The sequence below is a fragment of the Sciurus carolinensis genome, unplaced genomic scaffold (genome assembly GCF_902686445.1).
Source record: "Sciurus carolinensis unplaced genomic scaffold, mSciCar1.2, whole genome shotgun sequence".
NCBI lineage: Eukaryota > Metazoa > Chordata > Mammalia > Rodentia > Sciuridae > Sciurus > Sciurus carolinensis.
In genome coordinates, this window is record NW_025920144.1 from 1,413,138 (window position 1) to 1,427,799 (window position 14,662).

General features: G+C 35.4%; 1 pseudogene; it reads right to left on the minus strand.

The window, feature by feature from the left end:
* On the minus strand, positions 1-980 carry LOC124974357 (ELAV-like protein 1; annotated as a pseudogene).
* Positions 981-14,662: the final 13,682 nt, after the last annotated feature.

A 14,662-nucleotide genomic window follows, 5' to 3' on the forward strand; every position in this document is an offset into this window, starting at 1 on the left:
TTATTTGTGGGACTTGTTGGTTTTGAAGGAAACCTATAAGATTTTGCCCCCCAGGTGGTAGTCATTCAGACTTGCTATGACCATTGAGGCTTCTTCATAATTTTTCATGGTCACAAAACCAAACCTTTTGCACTTTTTGGTGTTGAAATCACAAATCACTTTCACATTGTTGACTGTGCCAAAGGGGTCAAACATCTAACAGAAGATCCCCTCATCAGTTTCTTGCCCAACGTTGTAGGAGAAGATGCACCAGCCCAAAGAAGCAGTTTCCTGGGACATTGATACCAGAAAGCCCACTCATGTGATCTACACTCATTGGGGAAAACCTGACCCTCTGTGCCTGGTGATGCACAGGGTCTCCGAACTGCCTGCAGGCAAGTGGTACAGCTGCGAGAGGAGCGCCCCGTTTTTTGTTCTGTTTGGGATTGGCTGCAAACTTCACTGTGATGGGCTCCGAGGAACCTGGGGGTTTATGACCATTGAAACTGGTAATTGCCTCTTCAGCTTCCGGCTATTTGTCAAACCCTATAAGCACAGCCCCTCTGGACAAACCTGTGATCTGATCCACAAGGACCCAGGAGTTGATGATTCCCCAAACAGAGAGAACGTGTCCTCCATGTCTTTCTGGGTCATGGTTCTTGGGAGCCCACTGATGTGCAAGTTGGCATCTTTGATGACCTCTGAGCTTGGGCGAGCATATGACACCTTAATGGTTTTTTTTCTGGAGCCTCAGGCCATTCAGTGTATTGATTGCCCTTTCTGCATCTTTGTCAGTCAGGTAGTTCACAAAGCCAGAGCCCAAGCTGTGCCCTGCTACTTTGTCCCGAATAAGTTTTGCAGATTCAACTTCACCAATGCTGCTGAATAGACTTTTACTCATCCTGGGTCATGTTCTGAGGGAGGTAGTTGACAATCAGATTTGTTCTCCCAATGTCGTCCCTGCAGTCTTCAGCCATGTGGTCTTCATAACCATTAGACATTGTATTTCTTAAAAATCTGGACCCAGGCAGGCGGCCTGGGCTGCTGGGGGTGGGTGGTGGGCAGACTGTGGTGGCACGACACTAATGGCTCTGCTTGGCCTCGGTAGCAGTGGCGGTGGCAGCGGTGACCTGGAATTTTTGAGATACAAAATTGACCTGTAAATTCTGCACTTATTTATCTCACCTTAACAAGAAAAATGAAGGAGTGATTCTGCATATGACAAATGATTTCTTTCTTCATACCATGGTTTTGCTTCAAAGTTCCTCCAAATACTAAATTAACGTAGTTAGGTAAAATATTTCTTGAGTAATGCAATTAAACTTGGTTTGCATCCTAGTTCTGAGACAGACTAGTGACTCATTTTGCTTGCTCACTAAGATGTATCAAGTCTAAGTACTAACCCCAAATTCCTAAAGTAGTCCTGGTCAAAACCTTTATAAAAGAATTATGATCTGGTTACAATTAATTGTCCAGCAATCTCACTTTCCTCTCATGGTTATTTAAAGAGGTAATTAAGCTTAAATGGATGATTGTAAGGGTGACATTCCATTTCCATAATACTTGTGTCCTTACAAGATAAGGAGGAGACCCAAGATCTGTCTCTTTGTCTCTCTCCATAGAGAGAGCCACGTGAACACAGTAAAAATGTGTATGTGAAGCCAGAAAAACAGCCTCATGAGAAACCCTTCATGCTCAATGCTGATATGGGACCTCCATTCTCCAGAACTGTGAGAAAATGAATTTCTATTGTTTAAACCACACAGCTATGAGGTTTGTTATGGTGGGAAGAATATAAATTTTATCTCCTTTTTTGCCAGAAACCCTCTTCTTATAAAATGAGTTTTGATGATTTTCATCATTTCATAAGCATTTGTTGTTGAAAGCCTTCATTCCATGGGCTGTGCTGTACTGGAAAGCAAAGGCAGATGGGGGATTAAGGAGTGCATCTTTGGACCAGAGATGGCAAACACAGGGCTCTTAGAAGCATCCCCCACCCAGGTCCTAACTGACAACAACAAAACCCCCTTGAACATCAGAATCCTACTGAACACCGAATGACTACCTAGTGAACAGATGGACAGATTAGCACCAGGACAAACTTGGTGAGCCTTGACCCAGTGATATGCCTGAGAGACCTGGGAAGTGACACATTTTACCAGAACTGACCACACATGTAAATTTAAGGAGAAAATCACAAAAATTATGAAAGGACTCCCTTAAGGGTTTGTGTAAAGAATAATAAAGGAGTTAAGTAGGGCTTTGATATGGTCCCTTAACTTTTTGTATATCCATGGTTCATTTCATATCTAGGATTTGACAGCTGTCAGATTAATGATCTCAACCAATCACTTATGAACTCAGTGATTTCCTAGCAACTCAGTGTTTACCTGCATCCACCCACACTAAGCTACATGGGGAGAACTCACTGCTGAACTTGACTTTCACCACTCACTAATCCAGGTACTGTTTTCCCAGAAAGTTGTGAACTTGCCAAAAAAACAAAACTTCCAACTTGTTATTTATTTAACCAAATTCATGTTTCTAATTCATTCACTACTTTCATTTCTTTTTGCTAAGTGGGTAAAGATGATCTCTTCATTCTTTCTTTTGCATTATTTTATCTTCTAAAACTATTCATTTCTGGCTCTTTCTCAATGGAAAAATATTATTTTACCTTATAAAATATGGTTTTAACACAACAGAAAAGGCCATAATGATTCACGCACCTATTTTTACTCCATCAACAGATGCAGATTTACTTTAACTCACCAAAGGAGTTGTATTTTTGGTATTTGCACAATGAGAGAGAATATGAAAGTATTACCATATGTAGCTTTATCTGGACAACCATGAAGGTGGTCTTGCATTTGCCAAAGATGTAATTAATTAATTTCATAGAAAATCTAATAAAATCCAGAAGGAAGTTTATACCTTTAGTTGGGATTAAGGATAACACAAAATTAAAATGAACTAGCATATATATCATAAATAATAAATTTACAGTAAAATAGAAAAGAATTACATTTATATAAGAAATGAGAATAAACCTAATAAGAGATTGTCAAGACTTTATTAACATAGTAAAAAACAAACATAGAAATGTCCCAAGTCTGAAAAATAAATTTAAATAAAAGGAGATAATTATGTTCATGAATTTGAATTTAAGATACTATGAACATAATAATTTTCCTCAAAGACATCTGACTCATTCGACACCATTATAATAAAAATCTAAAACTTTTTTGGAAGGCTGATTCTAAAATATATACATAAAATCAATGATCTGGCACAGTTAGACCAAAAGGGCAGAGGGGCCAGAGCAAACTCCAAAAGTGTGTAAGTCAAAGCTGTTTAGCTTTTAATGAGATAGATAAAAATAGCAATTTCAGAGAATGGGAACAAAGAAAGAAACAGAAGCTTGCCAAGGAGAGAACTGGGCTTTCCAAGTTACCAGATCTTAAAGATGCTGAAGCTGTTCAGAAGTTTTTCCTTGAAGAAATACAACTTGGTGAAGAGCTGCTAGCTCAAGGTGAATATGAAAAAGGTGTGGACCATCTGACAAATGCAATTGCTGTGTGTGGACAGCCACAGCAGTTGCTGCAAGTGTTGAAGCAAACTCTTCCACCACCAGTGTTCCTGATGCTTCTGACTAAGCTTCCAACAATCAGTCAGAGAATTGTAAGTGCTCAGATCTTGGCTTAAGATGATGAGGAATGAGAAACAAATGTCAACATAATAAAATCTCAGTTAAAAAATTTAAAAATTCTTAACTTGGAAGTTGAGCAGCTCTGGGAGTATAAGGGCAAATGTGCTTGTTATAGCCTATCATACACTGAAGTCTACCAAAGTTAATGTTTGCTTTGTGTAGATCCATTTGTTTGTTTTATTTATTTTTCCCAGTGAAATGTGTATTTTGATAGGGCTTTTCATTTTATAAATACACTGAGTTACCAGAATATCACAGATTTCATTTATTCCTAAGACATACAGTTAGTGTATACACAACATAAGGTTTCTTGGGCTCTAAAAACACCCAGTTCTCAGTTTTAAAAGATGGGCAAAAAAGTGTGAAGAGTGCACATTTTTAAAGCTAGTACATTTTACTCTAAATCAGAAAAGGGGATAGAGACTTTATTGGTTGTGAAAAAGGAGCATTAAAATTTTTGAGAGATCATTTAATCTCTGAAACATGAGGTGTGCTGCTGTGGTGTGTTAACTTTATCCCCTCCATGTGTATCAGTCCTAAAATCTTTTGTTTAAATCAGTGGGCTTATGTGTTTGGGGTATTTATCTCCTTATTTTTTAAGTATATCTTGTTGCTAATGGCACCAGGAGTTAGATCTGTGTGCACCCTCATGTCACCTCATGAGCTTCTCCAGTTTGTGTCTGCTCTCTTTTCCTCATCCATGGGAGGGAATTGACCTGCTAATCTCTGAAGTGTTCCTTTCAGCTTCTGATTCATCTGTTTGCTGTCTTCAAGTCCACCTTCACCTGAGTGTATTTGTGCAACCAGACCTTGCATTTGTTTTAATATTCTCAATTTTGCATGCTTGCCTGAATTAGTATTTCTGAACTGATCTTTTTAAATGGTATGGCTGTCTTTGTTTTCACTGAGACTAAATAATGCTGTCACTACACTGTAAATGAATCTGAAACTTAACCTTTTAAATAACTGGGATGATCTGCTTGTAAAAATATTCCTTTTTTGCTTTTATCTTCAGTGTGCCTCCTTAATTCTTCTTCAGCTTGATTGTCTTGTGCAATGAGTGAGGTGTGATCTTGTGACTAAAGACTTGAGAAGACTAGGGTTGGTGGGACCTCATTTTCAAATAGTGGCATATTATCTGAGTCACACACTCCATTTCAGAACTGAAAATAAAGATCCTTGGTACTTAAAAAAAAAAAGTATGCCCAAAGAGCAAGAGCAAATCAGAGGTAGATGCACTCTCACAAAAACTAAGTACTTCTCTAGTCTTCTCTAAATGTGTTCAGGCCCAAATTCATCATGGCAATTGTTGTCTTCTGCCCTAAGCAGTAACTGAAGGGGCTGAGAAGTGAGCATTCTCATTAGTTGGTCTCACCAAGGGGTCCAGACTTTGAGGGGGTGCCTTGAATGGCACAACCCTATCAGGAAAGGCAAACCACAAATTGGCTGGTATTTGAAGACACCGAAATTGCAATTTTAAAGTTGCATTAAGGGTTTATGAGCCTAGTGTCTGCTAAACGCAAGCAGACACATTCTCTGGAGGGAATGATATCATTAAGAACCTCAAATTGTCTCTATAATTTCTGTAAGCATTATCAATGATTCAATCAAATATCAGATCATGAAGAGTCATGAAAAATTGACTGAAAACTAAAGTAAAATAAAATAGAACAATATAAATTTTTGAAAACCTGTGATCAGGCTTTCACCAAGCATAGGGCAAAGTGAAGCATTTATGGTGAGAAGTAAAACCTGTGAAAAGTAAAAGGAACCAAATAATTGTGCATTCTACTTCTTGTAATCCATCTCTGCTCATCAATTAAAAGAAAGGATAATTAGGGAAAATATTGTATTTGGATGGTTTCTATAAACAAATGACTATAATTCTTGTACATTACATTTTAACTTTTCTGTTTCTTTAAGCAGTCTAATAAACCACAAAATCATTCTATGGTATTCTTATTTTTTTATTTTTGCTAATAAATTCTTTGTTTTAGAAAAAAGTTGATCACTTAACATATCACAAAATATTTTAAGTTTCAAGTAATTCCTAAAACACACTTGATGGTACAAATACAACAAATTCAAATCAAGGTACAATGTAAGATACTATCATATTTGCCCTATTTATCTAACATGCCAACATGATAACTTCTCATTGGACACTTGGCAAATTATTCAAGGAGGGAGCAGTTAACTTTTCAGGTTAAAAGCATCTAAAGTAGCCCTTATACAATGGAGGGTGTGTTCATGGGTGTGGATGGGTCAGGATGTGCCAGACTAAGTTTAGAGAGTACAATTTGCAAGCTGAAGCTGTCTTATCTGAAAATTTGGATATAATTTTATAACTAGGAATGTTTCATTGGTTCTTAACATTATTCTTAAATTGTCCTTTTAAGTGTGGTATGAATAGCATACACTATAGCGTACCATGGGAGAAAATTATTTCACTTGAGTAAACATAATGTACTTTAGTAATATCAATATGTACATCACTTGTGAGATGAGTATACACCTCACTCAAAAGGATACCACATCATCCCTAGTACATTATATTTATGTATAAATAAGAATCTCAGCTCCTGGTGCAAAATTTCCACTTCATTATCTCCCTGAAAATTATATTCAATGTAATTAACTGGGAAGATTTTTGTTTCTGGGGATTGAACCCAGGAGCACTTTATCACTGAAATATATCCCAAAACTTTTTTTTTTCTTTTTTTGAGACATGCTTTCACTAAATTGCTTAGAACCTTGCTAAGTTGCTGAGGCTGGCCTTGATCTTGTGATCCTCCTGCCTCAGGCTTCCATGTTGCTGGGATTACAGACATACACCACTATAACTTGTGTTTTCTCTCTCTCTCTCTCTCTCTCTCTCTCTCTCTCTATATATATATATATATATATATATATATATATGTGTGTGTGTGTGTGTGTGTGTGTGTGTGTGTGTATTTTTAAAGCACTATGAAATCTAGAGAGAAATCATTAATTTTATCAATGTTTCTGAACTTCTAGTTAGAACAATTGGACTACAATTAGTACTTTTGTCCTCAAATCCTATTAGTTCAACATCCATGCTATTTTCTATTTTTAATTAAGTCACATATTTGTCAGATATTTTATTGAATGATTTATAAGTATAGATAACCAAGGAATAAGCTTGAGGAAGTTAGAAAAGTTACAGATATCACCAACTATTAAAGAGTAGCAAGAGGGCCTAGAGTTGTGGCTCAGTGGTAGAGTGTTTGCCTAGCATTCATGAGGCTCTGGGTTTGATCCCCAGCACCACATAAAAACTAAATAAACAAAACAAAGGTTAAAAAAAAAGAGTAGTTGAATGCACACTTGCAGAACATGAAAAGGCTATCTTTTCTGTCATGCTCCAAAAACATCAACTGGATGGCTGTTTTAAGGCAAGAGAAAATGTTTCAAAGCAACTTTGTTTTTGTTTAAATGAGTCTTTTCAAACACCCATAATAACTAGGGCTATAAAAATTGACTAGTTAATTGCTTCTTTATATATATATATATTTTTTAATTGTTGAAGGAACTTTGTTTTATTCATTTATTTATATTCAGTGCTGAGAATCAAACCCAGTGCCTCACACATGCTACGCAAGTGCTCTAACACTAAGCAACATACCCAACCCTGTTCTTCTTTTGAGAGTCTATAATAAGCAACATGAAACATACAGGTAGAAATATGTCTTAAATTAAACCAGTGGCCCAAGAATATCCATCTATGAAACACAATCATGCATTCTATTTTAAATCAGATCACCACCACACAGTTGTTATGATCTCTAATGGATGTCTCAACTGCTGCCCAAGCTGTTAGTGCTCCAAAAGTCATACACACACAAACACAATGAACAGTTTTAAAATATGGGGCTAAAATCATGGCATTACTTAAATTGTAAGCACAATATACTTCTCTTATTACAGAAAATTGAGTCAAATTTATTTGATTCTGTTTGGTTCTACCTCTTGGGAAATTGTGAGGGACTTCAGGTCTGCTCTGAACTCTAAATGAATACAGTGTGATTTGAAAGGTTCTAAAAACATCACAGGTTTGCCTGGGCTCACTTAGAAGGGTGGATGATTCAATTACAAGTATCGAAATTTAATTCCTGATTTTTTGGGACTTGACAGCTGCAGCAAATCTTGCCAGGATTCCCTTATCTTCATTGTTTTTCTATTTTAAGTATTTAAACAAGATTTCATAATCTTTCCTCTAGGATTTCTGTTGGTAGCTAAAGAATAATTTGGTTTGTTTTTCTAAAACTGCTTATAAATATTATTTGACCATGCACATTTTACAAGTAGATAACTGAAAAATAGTTGATCTTCCTATAAAGGTTAGGGGAGAAAACACAAGGGAGTATAGACCCATATACCATAAACCAGGGGTGACCTCTCAATGTATGAAGTGCCAATGGAACCTTAACAGGCCATTCACTTATTGTTTAAAAAAAATTGTACCCAAAGGCTTACATTTGTTTGAATGAAATTTCTGGGAAGGGCATTATTAGTATTGCATCACCAGGGCTGATTTTTTTTTTTGATTTTTCAAATTATTAAAGCAGAGAGAGAGCAATATCAAGGCCAAGAGAGTACTGGTTGCCATATGGCACTACCAAAACAAGCACAGACTGTCTTTCAGAAGAAAGTCTTCAAGCTTGGATTGTTGCCTATAAAATGGAGAAAAAATATAGCACAAGAACTTGCTGAAGGGTATCAGATTAAATGGTAAGTTTAAGTTTGTGGTCAAGAATTTTTAAAAAATCTGTCTATACAATGAAATAAACATTATAGGTAGAATGAAGAGTTACCTTAATTTTTCTTATCACGTGAAGCCTACAGGAGCAACCAAGACATTTTTAATATTATCACTTTTTCTGATGAAAAATTATACCTCTGGTTTAGTTTACATACTTTCATTCAATGTATCCAATTTATAAGTAAAGAGCAGTAAACAAGATATATACCTGCCATCATGGAAATTAACATGTTTCCTAGAGGAGGCAGAAATTTAACAATCTACCTTTAGAGTGCTGTGTATTATGGCATGAAAGAGAACAGGCTATGTGAATACTTTCTAGGAGGAGGACCAGGATGATGGGTATGGGAGGGGAAAACCCCACACGGTGTGCTTCCTGGAAGAGATGCTACTTAAGCTATGATCTTTCTGTGGTCTTTAAAAAGCATACTGATGGCATCAATCTTTACTGATGACCCAAGCCATGATCATGACTATTAGCTACATGGTATGCTAAAATACTGTTTTTCTGTCTCTTCTCACACTGAATTCTATACAAGATATTCCTATGTAAAATATTTCAAAAGCACTTCAACTATGGAAAACTAAGATCATTTGATACTAAAATCCTGTTCTGATATTTTAAATTATCTTAAGCGGAATAATAACAATACTTTTGCATTTGTAAAGTCCTAAGAGACAATCACATGTCTAAAATAACTACTCATGAGTAGACTAGATTCTAACTAGACTCTAACATCAAATTCACTTACAAACTCAAGTTTGGTGTCTCTTATAGGTGATAAAAATATAACACACGGAAATTCATACTCACACATTCTTAGGCCATGATTCATAATAATGAAATGCATCATCCAGAAATGATGGCTTCTTAGTACTAGAAAGGACTCTATATGGATCATTTGTATCAAACTATTTTTTTAAGAGTGGAATTTTGTTTCCAAGCAAAATTCTTACCTGGAACCCTAATACGTTATTAACCAGATAACAAAAAGAACTAATATGGGTGAAGTCAGAGAACGAACATGGAGCACTTCCCAATTGTCCACTGAAGCACTTCTTCAGACCCCAGGTGCCTCTCTCTCACAGTGTAAAAACCACTAGTAAGAATTTTGAGCTAGATGGAAGATTGTCCACACATCCAAAAAACCTCTGGTCACTCAAAATCATTTAAAAGTAATAGGAAAAAATGCATATACAATCCCCAAATCCCAAATATTTGGAGAAAACAAAACACCCAACACCATGAAGTTGTAACTGTTTCTGTTATTGAAACAAAGAGAACTACATTAGAAAACATCACATTTTATTTTTATTTTTAGAAAGAAGTATTAGTGGGCTGGGATGGTAGAGCACTTCCCTTGCATGCTTAAGGCTCTGGGCTAATATCTCCAGCACTGAAAGGTAAAAGAAGGAAAGGAGTGGGGAGGGGCAGGAATCCTCACATAGGTGTTCTAGGCCCAAAGCTGGTACTCTCTGTACCTATAGAACAGCCTCATCATGTATCCTGACACAGAAAAATCTCTAAGACAAGTTATTAAAAGCAAGTTGTACAATACACACAGAATAGTGCTATCTGTATTTTTAAAACTCACAAAACACTACTATCTACCTATCTGTATCTATCTCCAGAGAAAGGACTGAAAGGATATACAGGACTGGTGTATATCAGTAGTTTTTCTCCAGAAAGGCGTCTGATAGGCTTAAGGAATCAAGCAACCAAGGGGGGCTTTTAAAAACTGTGCACTATTTGATTTTCATATCATGAGAACCTGTTTAGATATTGTTTGTGTAATCAGATTTTTAAAGTAAAACATCCAAAACATTGAGCCACTCTTCTTGTACTCAATGTGCACATTACTTCTGGTGTATCCCTTGCCCAGTTTGCTAGGACATTTTAAACAGTCGAGCAATCTGCTACCCCAAAGCAGCCTGATCCACTACTGAAGAAAGATTAAGTGGCAAAAAATTATCCTTACAGTCAATCAACTATTTCTTCTAATCCCCATCTACTGCTCTTAATTCTGCCTTCTCACAAACAAGAATATCACCAATCTATCTATGTACATCAGGGGTCGCAAGACCACTTCCAGGTTCAATGATTTGCTAGAACACAGAGGACTCAAAATATAGTCACCCTCTTTGCTAAGATTTATTACACTGAAAAACACAATCCAAAATCAGCAAAGGAAAAAAGTCATAGGGGATGAAGCTCAGAGGAAACCAGCTGCAGGCTTCCAGAGTCTTCTCCCAGCAGAATCACACAAGAATGCTTAATTCCTCCAGCAATGAGTTATAGCAACATATGAGAGATGTTGCCAACCAGCGAAGATCATTAGAGACTTAGTGTCCTGGATTCTGATTCAGGGCTGGGATTTCAGGAGTGCACCACTGCAACTGGCTATTTAATTTGCTTTTTAAAGCTGCATTCCTAATGGGCTTTGTGTTGAACCACAGACAAAACTTCAATACTATCACATTGTATTAATAATCCTATTAATAGTCTTTCATTTGCTTACCTACCAAAATATTTTGAATTGTAATTGCTTCTGGCTCAGGTTGACTATTCTTTCTAATTTTGTATCTTGTGAAGATTAGTGAGGGCTCCAGAGCCAATTCAAATATTGGTACTATATAATAGCAACAACATCTTGAGCAAATTAGCTTAAATTCTGTGTGCCTCAATTCCCTTATCTGTAAAAACTTGGAATAGTATTTGTATCTATTTCAGAATTATACAATAAAACAAATTATATAAAACATGGTGTGTGGCACATTTTAATTATATAATAAACATTATTATTATTAATAATATAAACTATTGACAATAATGTTAGGATCAAGGGCAAAGTGCTATTGTACTCCTCTCAGAGACAACCCCAGTCAAATATTTTGACACTATCAACTTAATCAAATCTTTAATCAGTTGATAATTAAAGTCCATTATAAAAACCTTCAAGATAATAAGTTTAATATTCATAATTATCAATTTTTAGGTATGTTAAGAAATTGTAATCTCTAAACTTAACCATTTATCGTTTCTCAAATACTGGTGTGAAGAAAAGTCAAGATAGACTACATTGGTTTAAAACATGTATCTCAGCTGGGCACAGTCGTCCACATCTCTAATCTCAGTGGCTCAGGAGGCTGAGGCAGGAGGATCAGGAGTTCCAAGCCAGTCTCAGCAAAATCAACATGCTAAGCAACTCAGTTTGACCTTGTCTGTAAATAAAATACAAAATAAGACTGGGATTTGGTTTAGTGGCAAAGTGCTCCTAAGTTTAATCCCCAATACCAAAAACAAAAAGTATCTCTATCACAGAAGACAATTTCGACTGTTCAAGAAATTCCTTTATCAGAATGTTGGCAGAATAGAAGATAAATACATTACTGTGCTTATTTCTAAGTATTGCCTCAAAAATAGCAATACTATGAAAATAAAATGTTAAAATGATAATCAGCTAGGTATGGTGGTGCAGGCCTGAAATCCCAGTGGATCCAGAGGCTGAGGTAGGAGGATTGGGAGTTCACAGCCAGCCTCAGCAAAATTGAGACACTAAGCTACTCAGTGAGACACTGTCTCTAAATAAAATACAAAATAGGTTTGGGGATGTGGTTCAGTGGTTGAGTGTCCCTGAGTTCAATCCTCAGTACCCGCCCCCCAAAACAAATAATAACCAAAATACAATGGGAAAAAAGAAGCATTTTAGATCCTTCTTCTTTTATTAATAAGGAAAATCAAAGATATACTAATTAAAAAGTCTACTGAAGAACAAATATGTATAGTACTTGTCATCTGCAATCAGAAAAACTAAAATTCAGAGGTAAAATGTAACATCTGGAATATTAACTTAAGTGGTAGTAGAAAATATCAAAATATATTTCATTGCCAAACTTGAAAAACTCATAACTGACCTCTAAAATTAAAATGAATGACAAAGATAAATCGGTGATTGGTGTATATGTCTAGGGCATGTGAAATTTATCCTTATTAATATAGTCATGTTCCTAAATCAAGGAATGAAGTTTTACATCCAAACAAATGGCTGTTACACAGCTTCTAACAAGCCCACATTTTCAGTTCATGACATCTGTGACAGTCTTTGAACCTCATACCCCTCATCCATTCTAACTGCACCTTAGAGGAGTCAGGGAACCACAGGGTCTCCTCTTAGGAGCACAGCGGCACAAGTGTTCAGATCTCTGCAGCAAGCTAACTTTGGGACTTTGGGCAAGTTTTTAAATTCCTCTAAGTCTATCTCCTCACTTATAAAATAGAAATAATACCTCATAGGCATTTTGAGAGGATGAATTAGAATAGATTGTATGACACATAAAATAAATTTAGTTTAAACTATCTTAAAGTTACAGTTCTGTAGCATTAAGCACAGTCCACTGTTGTGCATCCATTACCATGGGTGTGTTGGAAGTACTCAAGACTGTGTGCACAGAAACTGCATACTGAATGACTGCTAAAATAATGCTAAATAGTGTTATCTTATTCCATCTTGGATCTGTGTAAATTATTTAGCCCTAAATAGAAACCGAATCATAGTTATTTCCACTGAACTACTCCTGTTCTGAGAAACTCTTGTTTCAATTGTTAAGCTATAAACTATATTTCCAGCTTTCAAATTCTTCATTTAAGTGAGTGAAATAAACATAAAAACATTAGAAGTCAACACATTGAGCTTACAAATGCTTATCACTGTTCTAAGAATGTTACAGGTATAATCCTTCTAGGAGGTATATACAGCAACATTCACATTTTATAGCTGAGTACAAAGAGATTAGGAAATTTACACAAAGTCACCAGTTGATAAATGACAAGGCCCAGAACTACATTCAAACAACTGAGTTCTAGTTCTGTGCTCTTAAACATTCTGCATACTGCCTCTAGGCGTATACCACCCACATGATTATGAAAGGATGCCAGATGTTAAGGTTGACAGAGATTTTAAGTTTTTTAGAAGCTTTAATATCCATTATTTCATCAGCCTAGAGACAATGAAAACCAATTACTCCCACTTTACAGGTGAAAAAAATTAAGTAATTTGCTCAAGGTCAACAGAAACATACAGGAAAGACCTGGATCTTAGCTGTATGTAACAGCTCTGTGATTCTCTAATTTCCTTCAGTCAATTATGATAGAAAGAAACAAATAACATCTCTTGCAAGATGCAAAGAAGTATATGGAAAGCACATAGCATAGAGTTTTGTGTAGAAAGTGTTCAACAAATATTAATCCCCCTTTTCTCTTATTTAAGAGGGTTTTGAGGTCTAAGCTATTTTCTTAATAATTCTAAGCTATCATCTTTCCACTTGCTATCTTGTACAATTGTAAACTAGAGTTTTCAAAGGTTGCATGACATGAGAGTTTTTAACAAATTAGATGCAAAAGTAGGTTTGAGAATCCAGTTGTCTTTTTATTAGGGAGACATTAAAGAAATTTGCAAAAATGTAATGTCACTCTGCTCACTAAAGAGAATATCAATAGGCAAATCTTCACTATTTTTTGTTTTAGAAAATAGTTATTTTTCATAAAGACAAAAATAAATATAATAAATTTGTTATTGCTATTTTTAATGAGTTAAAGAACTTTAAAATTTCTCCACTTTGATTTCTGAAATCATAAAATTTGATTGATATAATACAAAGGCTCTGTGAGAGGTTGAAACAATTTATATATATGTATATATATATATATATATATATATATGTGTGTAATTTAGGTATAATTTATATGTAGTAAAGTACAAACACTTTTAAGACATACCCCAATTTTTCTTATCCAAGAAATGCAAGGTTGATTTAAGTATAAAACATATTAACATGAAGAGATAGAAATAAGGTCATATACATATGTACACACCTCTATTTGAAAAAGCAGAATTAATAAAAGTGGTTACCAATAGCAGGTGGGAAAAGCAAAAGGACAGAGGCTTCAGAGATATGTGAGCATATTACTGATTTTAAGTTAACCACAAACTTAACTCAATTAATATAATTCATCACATCAACATAGTGAAAGTATAAATTCAAATGATCATCCCAACAAATGCAGAAAACTCATTTGATAATCAATATCTAAGAAAAACTTAGCAAACTTAGACTAAAAGAGAAGCTTGTTGATCTGATGAAATGTGTTTATTAAAAACTGTAAAATATATCACTTTTATTTGTGAAATTTA